The sequence below is a fragment of the Aptenodytes forsteri genome, unplaced genomic scaffold (assembly GCF_000699145.1).
Source record: "Aptenodytes forsteri isolate BGI_AS27 unplaced genomic scaffold, ASM69914v1 Scaffold61, whole genome shotgun sequence".
NCBI classification, from domain to species: Eukaryota; Metazoa; Chordata; class Aves; order Sphenisciformes; family Spheniscidae; genus Aptenodytes; species Aptenodytes forsteri.
Genome location: NW_008794443.1, coordinates 2,388,914 through 2,398,574, shown reverse-complemented (window position 1 = coordinate 2,398,574; position 9,661 = coordinate 2,388,914). Strand labels below are relative to the sequence as shown.

The 9,661-nt window shown below is 42.0% G+C and overlaps 1 protein-coding gene across 1 annotated transcript in view; it reads left to right on the top strand.

The window, feature by feature from the left end:
• MFN2 (mitofusin 2) overlaps positions 1 to 1,520 on the top strand; it is a 15,825-nt gene extending 14,305 nt beyond the window's left edge. The window contains exon 19 of the mRNA XM_009289608.2: positions 1,392 to 1,520. The gene's annotated coding sequence lies outside the window, so the exon portion shown is untranslated. The remainder of the gene's footprint in view (positions 1 to 1,391) is intronic.
• The last annotated feature ends 8,141 nt before the right edge of the window (positions 1,521 to 9,661 follow it).

The following is a 9,661-nucleotide window of genomic DNA, read 5'->3' as shown; positions in this document are numbered from 1 at the left end:
GGGAGTTCGAACGTCCGCAGCCCTGGAACCGCTTGGCCTGGCGAGACTCGCAGGCTCCCCACACTGTACGCCGGAGGGAGGATTTACCGGTTCTCTGTCGGCTGCTAGGCTCGCCTCTTGAAGAGGGAAGGGGAATTTTACAATGCCCAGGGCCGTCTCCCCTTCCTCATGGGCATGGGAGAGCCGAACCAGCGTGTCTGCGCAGAAACAGCTCAGGGAAGCTCTGCATAGGTGTTAGCCAACTTTCTTATGGAGAGGAGAGTACTTAGTTCCCGAGACAATCATTATTTATTCTTTTAACTGCGAGAAGCTAAGCTCCTTTTCGCAAAGGATTCAGACTAAAGCAGTTTCATAAGCTTGAGCCCCTGGGGTTGAGCATGAAGGACTAACAGTTTCTTGTAGTTTATGCTAAGAGTGGATCTCATCTGGTAAAACCCTTCCAGAAAGTCCCTTGACTAATGTTATTTTCAGAGTATTTGCTTTCCGATGAGCAATGATGAGAGGATGCTGTTAGCTTTGTCCAGTGAATAGTGTGAGAACTTCTGTTTTGTTCAAATGATCTCAAATTTAGTGCCTCGAGATGTATTTCTGGTTTATGTCCAGTAGTGCACCTCTCACTTATGTCTTGTAACAAAAAGATATGTTGTAGTTTTTTGATGGTCAGCACTGCTCTTCGTTCCTCCCAGTGCTGTTGTACAGCATATGCATTTGATTCCTCGTGTCCAGTTGCCAAGGTAGCAGACGCACAAACAAGTCAGATGAGCTTTGGAGAAGGGTTTAGGGATCCTTCAGAACAAAAGGTCCTAGAGAAGCACATAGTTTTACTCAAGAACATAATTGATCACTCTAGCCAAAAGCAATGTGGGGTTCGGGGTTTAGAGTTTCGTTTTATTAAAAAAAAACAAACAACAAAACACTTTCTGCAAATTTAGAGGAGCTTGTGATGTTGTAAACATGTTGAAAGGTGTGACAATCTTTATTTATCTATCTATTTATTTATTTATTTATTAGCTCCTTTTTTTCCTCCTCTTCTAATAAAAGGGCAGTAACCTTTAGTGATTAATGTGTGGGATTGGAATTGTCTGAGCCCTAGTCCTGAGTCATAATTGAGCCTCTTGGAGTCTTCCTGCCTGGGGAACAGGACAGTTTTGACCCAATATTTCTTTTGGATGTAGTAAATACATTCATATTCATTATTTGTATTCTGAACTTATGAGCATCCTGGTATTATCACAATATAAATTTTGATGCTTAAAAAGAACATTAAAGCAGAATTACATAAGGTTGTCTTAAATATCAGCCTCTGAATCAAATGTCTCTTATTTGGCTTTTTGATGTGACTTTTTTCACGTTTACTGTTTCCTCTGTAAGAGTGTCTTGTCTCTATTCAGTCAGCTACCAGTTTCTGGGTGCAAAATATTTGACAGTACATCTGAGGGGAGAGAAGTATGCGGTGGTGCTAGTTCTTAGCGTAAAGAGTCTTGAGACTGGCTGATTTCTCAGGAGCAATGATCAGCATTCCCAACGTTCCAACAGCTGTAAGTGGTTTTTATGAAAAATCCCCTGAAAGTGGCTTCTCCTGAGTCTGCTTCTTCACTTAATGCTTCCATTTATGTAGTTCACCCTTCCTCTGGCTTTACAGGAAAATGTTTTCATAGGATGGAGTTAGAGCACCTGAAGAGGCTGCGTCAGGCCAACCAGGACCTTCTGCAAAGGCTCAGAGTGAAGCAGGAAGAGATCAGAAAAAGACTTCCCAGCAAGCCACTCTTTCCAGCATGTCTTCATAATAGAACAGCTTCTGAAAGATCTGTCCCCTTGCCCAAGAGAGGGGTATGTGTTGTGTCTGTGCTAGAAGTGCCAGGAAGCAAACGGGCCTTGTATGGTAGGCAGCAGCTCTGCCTGTGGAGTGGTGTGGTAAAGGAGACATATGGACATGGAGGAGCTGGTAGAAAGTAGAATATGGAGTCTGTTAGAAAAGTAGCTAGACTTTTGTTTATTGTTTATCCTGTGGTCTCAAATATGTTCTCCTTGCAAAGGGTTCAGAGATCAGTTCCTGCCTAAGAAATGTAGGTTTCTTAATCTAAGATAGGAATGAACATTGTGGAACATAATCCTTTTATTTATTCTAAGCACAAAGGCTGAAAGTTTAGCGGTTTCTCAAATTGGGAAAAGCTGCATTTAGCTGGAAGTGGACCCCTTTCTTACCTTCTCCAAACACTTAATAATGTCTCATGAATAATATAAGGATTTTGCTTTTTTCCCCGCAGGAATTTAAAGGGGTGAGCAGACTAGAATGAGAGGTTGATTTTTCTCTTACTGAGTGAAATGTCCTAATGAAAGCTATCTGTAATCTGAATGATGCCATGTGGTATGAGGCATGCCATTCATGTCCTTACAGAAGGAAAATCAGGTCGATGCTGCGAAGTCTACAGCTGACCCTGCAGTGTTGGTGTCTGTGGAACCCGGAGCTTACGCAGCCAGAGCAGCCCTCTGTTCGTCTCTTAAACACAGCAGCAGTGGCAGAGGGGTACAGCGACAACAAGCGAAGATGCAGGAAGCAGTAGGTTTGGATTCCAGCTTTTCTGGGAAAGAGAAGAATATTATGCCAGTGTCTGCAATCATTATGTGTGGCAGAGAAACCTCCAGAGTGGATAGGGATGGCCATGCTCGAGGAAGTCCGGAGAAAGAATCCTTCCTTCTGGGACATGGAGAGAACAGAAAACAGTCCACCCTGCTACATGGTTTCCATGAGAAAAAACAGCTTAAGGGTCATCTGGACCTATCACTGAGCAGTGTACAAAATGAAGAGACCAGCAAGCAGCATGTGGTCCTTAGAGAGCCCGTAATCCGTAAATCAATCTTGCTGACATCGCAGTCCAAAAAGTTGAAGGTAAATGGTGAAACCAATGCTTTGCTTATTTTCATAAGTCAATAGAAGGATGGGGAGAAGGGGCCAGGAAAACATTACTTGCCCTGTTCCTACTGCGTAAATTGGAAGTTGGGGTCAGAACTGTTCCCAGCCTTAGCAGCCAGGGGCTGTTGGCAGTTTGTTTAGCCCCTGCTTTCCGTAGCCCTTGAACCAAAGACCAGAAAACTGTAGCACTTCACTGTAAGACTCCTTGTCACTTGCATATGTGATTCGTGTGCTCAGGGAGAACAGCCTGGTGCAGTGCTGCTGCTACATAGCTTGTTTCCTTAAGCGTGAAGGGCAGGCTATTGCTGTGATCGTCCTCCAAGGCAGCACAGGTGGCCTGATGTTTGCGGATGTGTGATACAGGGAAGTCAGCATTTTGTTTAAAGCCCTGAAAAATACTGCCTTAGCCTGGGCAAGTCCCCTGCCTCCTCCTTCTGTTCTATGAATTGAGAAGACAAAAGGGCTGGGGAGCAAATTACTGGTAGAGGCATAGATAGAATCCAGCCTCAAATTAAGCCACAGCTGTCCCATTTGAACAACTGCCAGTTATCTCCTAAGCTGTACCTTTGAATGTCCCGCTAGATGTATAGGAAGTCTTTATGAATTGTTTTCTTCCCAGAAGGAAGCTGGTCATGTGACTTTTCAGCCTGACCCTGAAGAATATCCCGTACCTGAGAGCAGCTGGTCTGTGCGTCCTTTCCTGGGCTATGACTGGATTGCAGGTGAATCCTAAACCTGAAGCAAAGCTCTCAGCGTGATGTGGTAATATGAAGAGTTAAAACGCAGTTTACGACCCCTTTAAGTTGAGGTGTGACAGAACTGCAGACCTAGAGCCCACGTAGCAGGTCTCAGCAGAGCAGCTGCAGTTTTGTCAGAAGCCATTCCCTGTCCAGGCCAGAGGTGACCTCCGCTTCCCTGGAACGGTGAAGTGGCAGTGGTATGGGAATCCAGGCAGCAAATGGCAAAGCTGAGTGGGGTCAGAGGGGACACCAAGTAACCGGAATGAATGAATGCAATAAGGGACCCAAACCACACAGTAAATCTCTGGCTTGATGTGATGGCATGCTCTTCTCATTATCCATTTTGGTCTTCAGACCTTTGGTTGTTTTGACTGTTTTGCGTGAGGCTTGCTTTGGTGCTTTCCCAAATTTGGTAAATCCTTGAACTTTACTCTTCCCTTGGCATTCTCAGGGCTCCTAGATACAAACTCTTCAGTAACAGAAAAATCTGATCAGTACTTTGCTGAGCTGCACGAGTTCCGACAGGCCAACAAAGAAGCGTGTATTCATGAGCAGCACCTGGAGTAAGTGGGTATGAGGGAAGGGCTGAAGCAGCAATGTATCCCTTTAGGGTAATGAGAAGTATAGTCTGACTGGAGTGGGAAATTGTAAGGGTGGCTTTGTAGGCCTTTGCCTCCCAATCAGACATGTATGCTTGGAAAAGGAGGGCCTGACCCCCTGTCACTAACTGATTTGTTTGCGTGTTTCTTTAGGCCCAAGGCTCTGGATTACATAGTTCCTGAACAAGAACCAGATTTGATAACCAGTTCCCATAAGTGTAAGATCAGATTTCTTCCTAATCCAATTTCTGTGAACAAACAACTGAGCAGTCTTTGCCTGTCGTTCTGTGAGAGGACGTGCCCCACATCATGCAAGACAAGGAAGAGTGTGTTTTTTTTAGCTGCAGCTTCTAAACCAGATTCAACTTCCTACTCCAAAGATACTTGAGCCTTCTAGGGATCCTCTCTCAATCAGTGTCATCTTATTTTGTCAGGGCTTCTTGTAATTGGCTAATGTTCTCTTTTTAAGTTGAGGAGGTTGAAGTTTTGGTTTTGATTTTTAGGAACTTATTTGGGGACAGGAAATGTAAAAGATATTTCAGGAAAAGCAGCTCTTTCTATAGAACGAATGTGTGGCACTGTGGTAGAACACAGCTTTGTTGACTGAGTTGAGGAACCTTCTGACAAACTAGAAATACCATGATGTTTCATTACTCTGTGGCAGGTGTTTACTGTTATCGATTAAACCAGCGCCTCTTCACTGTCCCTGTGGATTCAGAATCTGCCTGCCCTGTGTGTAAGATCCCACGTACTCACCAGCCCCCAGAGCTACTGGAAGAGCCAGCCTATGTCAGGTAGATAAGAATTATTGCTTTGTAATACGCAGAACTCAAGGAAACAACAGGGAAGAAAAAGCTGATCCTATGAGGGGGAAAACAGCATCAAAATAGCTGTGTAGAAGGTTCCTGTTCTCAAGGCAGAGATGTCTCTTGCATAAAAACTCCCTACTGCTCTTTTCCATAAGCAGAAATAGTTTTGAAGGCAGTGAGAAACGCATGTTTTATCTGAATTTGGTCCAGAATCTGAATGTACATGTTAAGTGTCTGATGCCCTAATCCAAAACTGTTTTGCTTGGTTCACTTTGGGATTAGACCCTTGGATTCTGAGTGGGGAAGGCATGCGGATTTCTTCAGCCTTGTGGAGGGTGTGGGCAATTACTTTCCTTGTGTGGCTGCAGGGTCAGCGTTCCCAGGTCTACCCTTATGCCTGCCTACAAATACAAAGCCCATCGCAGGAAGAGCTTTGAACCGGCAGACAATCTAGCATTACCTTCGGTAAGTTGCTGTCTTCATGCTGATACTGATGGCACAGCCCAGGCTGGGCATTGTTACAGCACAAGAAGGAAAGAGAATCTGTGACTCATCCCCCTGGCAGGGTTTCCACTAAAATTTCTGATCTGTATCACTGAGATAGCAAGAAAAGCCATTGGTGTGTGCTTCTGAGTTCATATCTTTGTGTAACTGGCATAAAATATATGACATACCTCCAAATGCTTTACACTGAGAAAAAGAAAGCGCTGTATGGAGCTGTATACTTCTGGGGTGTGATTCAGCTGACTTAATTTCAGGCATTGACCTTTCAACACGATGAACCATACCTAAGAGTGCCTGTGATTCTTTCCACAGATGTTAGAGAGTCTAGAAGACAAGCTTCTGTGAAGTATTCACAGTGTATAGGGGCCAGGCAAAATCAATAGTGGCAAGGTTGGATTCAAAACTGGTTTTGCAGAGTCGGTCCTGTAGTCTAGCCACTATTACTAGTGGCTGTATTACCAGGCAGTATTACTAATCAAACCTAGCCCTGGCCTAGAGATTTCCAAGGAAGAGTAAGAAAAAGCCTGGTTTTGATGTTTAGGGAACTGGATGAGTCAGCTGAGACAGATTCAGAGAGGTCAGGTGCTTGAGTTCACAAAGCAGGAGATCATCTTAGAAATAATTAGCCAGTGAAAGGTGGAAGATGAGACAGCTGTGCAGTTCTGCTTCATTAGAGATTTCTTCTCTTTCCTGTTAGTCATATAAAACTCCTCAAAAATTAATTAATTGCCTGCTAAAACCTCCCTGTACAGAAGTTGTTATTTAGAACTAACAGGCCACAATAGATTAAAAAGGGTAAAGCACTCCAATGCAGCATTCCCATCTCTTTTCACAGCATTGCCTGGCTGGCTGGGAAAATACCATCCCTTCCAGCAACCCCACGCTCAGCAGTTTGGATCTGCGAGCTTCACTGGAAGAGAAGCCTTCTCACTGTCCTCGCCTGGTAAGAATAACCTGTTAAGAGTCCCTGGAGATGCTGTGAATTGCACAGATGGGAACTGCAATCCTGTCTCTCTAAAGGGTATGATAATCATTGATGGCTCAGCAAATGAAAATGCCTGGAAGATTATCTCCTTATCTCCACAGGGAAACATTTTCCTTCTGCTGCTGTGTAAACTGGTATGCACAGACACAAAAAAGCAAATGGGGCTGGATAACAGGCAAAAGCCTTGTTCAGCTCACCAATCTTCATCAAAAAGGGAAAAGTCACCTTGGCATTCTTTGATTAATATCCTCTTCATTTGGATTCCAGAACTCGGTGTCCAGAGTGTCAGGAGGAACCAGAACTGACCAGCTTATGAACCTGACCCACTTGACACACTTCAGATTTAGCAGTGCTTCTCAGCAGAGGGAGCAAAACAAACCTGGACACTACAGAGCAGCTCCAAATTTAAATCCGACTGCCTCAACTCTGTGAACCACTGACTTGATTGCCCTGGGGAAGGGATGGGTGTAGGGTGTGGAAACAACTCTATTTGGATAAAAATAAATCTTTGAACAGACTTTGCCTAGTTTTCATAGTCGTGAGCAACCAATACACATAGCTGAATGTACAAACTCTCATATCTGTGTTTTCACTTTTCTTTTTTGCCTTTTGCAGTTACTTCTAAGCAGATGCATGAGCTTTCCCACCTAGGGCTGGATAAAGTGATGTGTACAGGATGACTAACTAGTACTGTTACCACTAGGACAACTGTAGCAACAGAGTTCATCTGCCACCTCACCTAAGTAAACCAGAAGTGTAATGTTAACTCTGAATGCCAGGGTGAGGAATTGGCCTATGAATAGCCTGGTTCAGTGGAATGCATACAGATATGTTCCTTTCCAAACGTTTGAAACATGACACATAATTTGGTAGTGCCTTAAACTTGAGTTACTGAATAATTTAGTTAAAAAAAAAATCCAGTTTATTTTCAGTGCAATGTCTGTAGCTACAGGGTGCATTACATCAGAGTAATTATGAATGTTGAAAAAGCATGTTAAAGTAAAATGAGGTTTTATTCATCAAAAAGCTAGATAATGCCTTAAAATGCAAATTATGCTTGCCTCTGCTTTTCCAAGTTTTTTGGAGATAAACCAAAAAACATTTTGGAGTTTTTAAATTATACCAAAACAAAATATATAGTGTGATTTGTTTGAACTTTATAGACTGATCTTATTTTCCTTGTCTAAAAACAATAAAACTGATGTTTTATTTTGCCTTGAATAAGTCTGAAACAGAAAATCCTGCCTTAAGAATTCTGTAAGTTACTGTGAAATCTTTACTAGCAATTGCATTCAGAAACTTTGGATCAAATTTATTTCTGGGAGCTAACTTGACAGAAGGAATTGGGTTTACACCAATGATATTTTCAGCTTCTTGGCATTCACTGTTATTTATATATCAAATACATTATTTATAAATCAAATGTATGAATAGACTTTTTTTAAGCAAGGAAAGGAATATTGCAAGGTTATGAAATCTTAATGTGAGACTTAGAATGGAAAAATGAAAAGCATGACTCATCAGTTTAGCTTTGGGTTGTGCATGGGTAAAGTGAATGGAATTGGTCACATTACTTCCATTATTGAAAATACTAATTTTAAAAGAAATTAAGCCAGTGAATATAAAACAGTAGGTGCCAAATGTTATACTAAATAGGGCAAATTCAAGATTTTTACTACCTTGCCTTCACCCCAAAACATTAGAAGTCGTAAACCTCTTCTTAATTTATCCTGAAACAAATTACAGCAAGCCTGCTCCGCTTTACAAACAGAGAAAATGAAGCGCTGTAAGATTAAGTAACTTATGTGAGATCTGTCTGGTGAATGCAGGATGGAACCAATGTTGAACTCAAAATGTCAATAGGTAGGAATGCATTCAATCTTTTACACTTGTGAAAGTATTGAAAGTGTGATTATGACTCTCTCCTCCACTAGAAACAGGTGAAAGAAGTCAGTGACACTGCACCTGCTTACCCAAGTTAACCTCAATTTGTGTCTTTGTATGTTGGTTCTGGCCTGTTTGATCCTGCCCTCATTTGTAAGCTGAAACAGGCTGAAGATGCTACCTGTTTATGGAACCTCTTTTTTTTTGTTGTTTATTACTCTTTCAGAGTAGAAAAGCTGATTTGCCTATTAACTTAGAGAATGACCTGATGGTTCTATGTTGTTTTTATAGTTATGTCTCCATATCAGTGCAGAATAAGCTTATATCATGATCCTTTTTGCATAGGGAATCTAACCAGTGTACTCAGGTTTTCCAGCAGAGCTTAAGCAAACTATGTTTTGAAATTTCTACTCTGAGTAGTGCCCAGGTCAGTTTGTAGTTGATAGTATACAGAAACAGATTTTTCTGCTGGCCAACTTGGTCTTCTCTTTCCATTCATAATTGAAATTATCAAAGATTTTGCAATTGGAGCTTGGTTAATATTGTTGATACGTGATCCGGAATTTAATCTAGAACCCTTTGTTTCTAGCTGCACCGTTTCTCTGGAAGAGAGACAGGAGGTCTGAAAGTGAGTAAATCCATATTTTTTAAATTAGGACACCTGGCCATGGATGTGCATGGAGGCCTCATCTACTAGTAAGAAGGTGATTCACGTATAGTCAAGCTTCTGATCATAATCTCACTTCAAGGCAGAGTTACCAAAAAGATGCTTGCTCTAATTTCATGTGACCTGCAGCTGAGGTAAATGTGTGTACCCCTTTCATCTGTTTTCTCACAATCACTCTGCTGAGGTCTGTAAGGCTATGTGCCGAGCAATGTGGCTGCTGATTGTGTTCAAGATGTCAAAGTTACAAATCCTAGTTAGTTTAATTGGAACGGCAGTAATGCAAGGAATAACAACAGAAAAGTTATTTCTAGGAAGCGAGGTCATGCTTTATGAGAATCAGATTTTTTTATTTTTGGTACTGAATATGAGACGAAATCTCAGTCCAAAAGATGGGCAAGGGAAGTTTTATCCAGCCTAGAGTAATGATAAGTAACAGGCCTGCACAAGATGCCTTTGAACCATGTGTTGTGAGGAGTAGTTTGGGTGTGGATACATTAATGAGTTATAGTGTAATAACAAGGTTTTGCACAGTGGCCTTGTCCTACAGTAAGTGTTATGC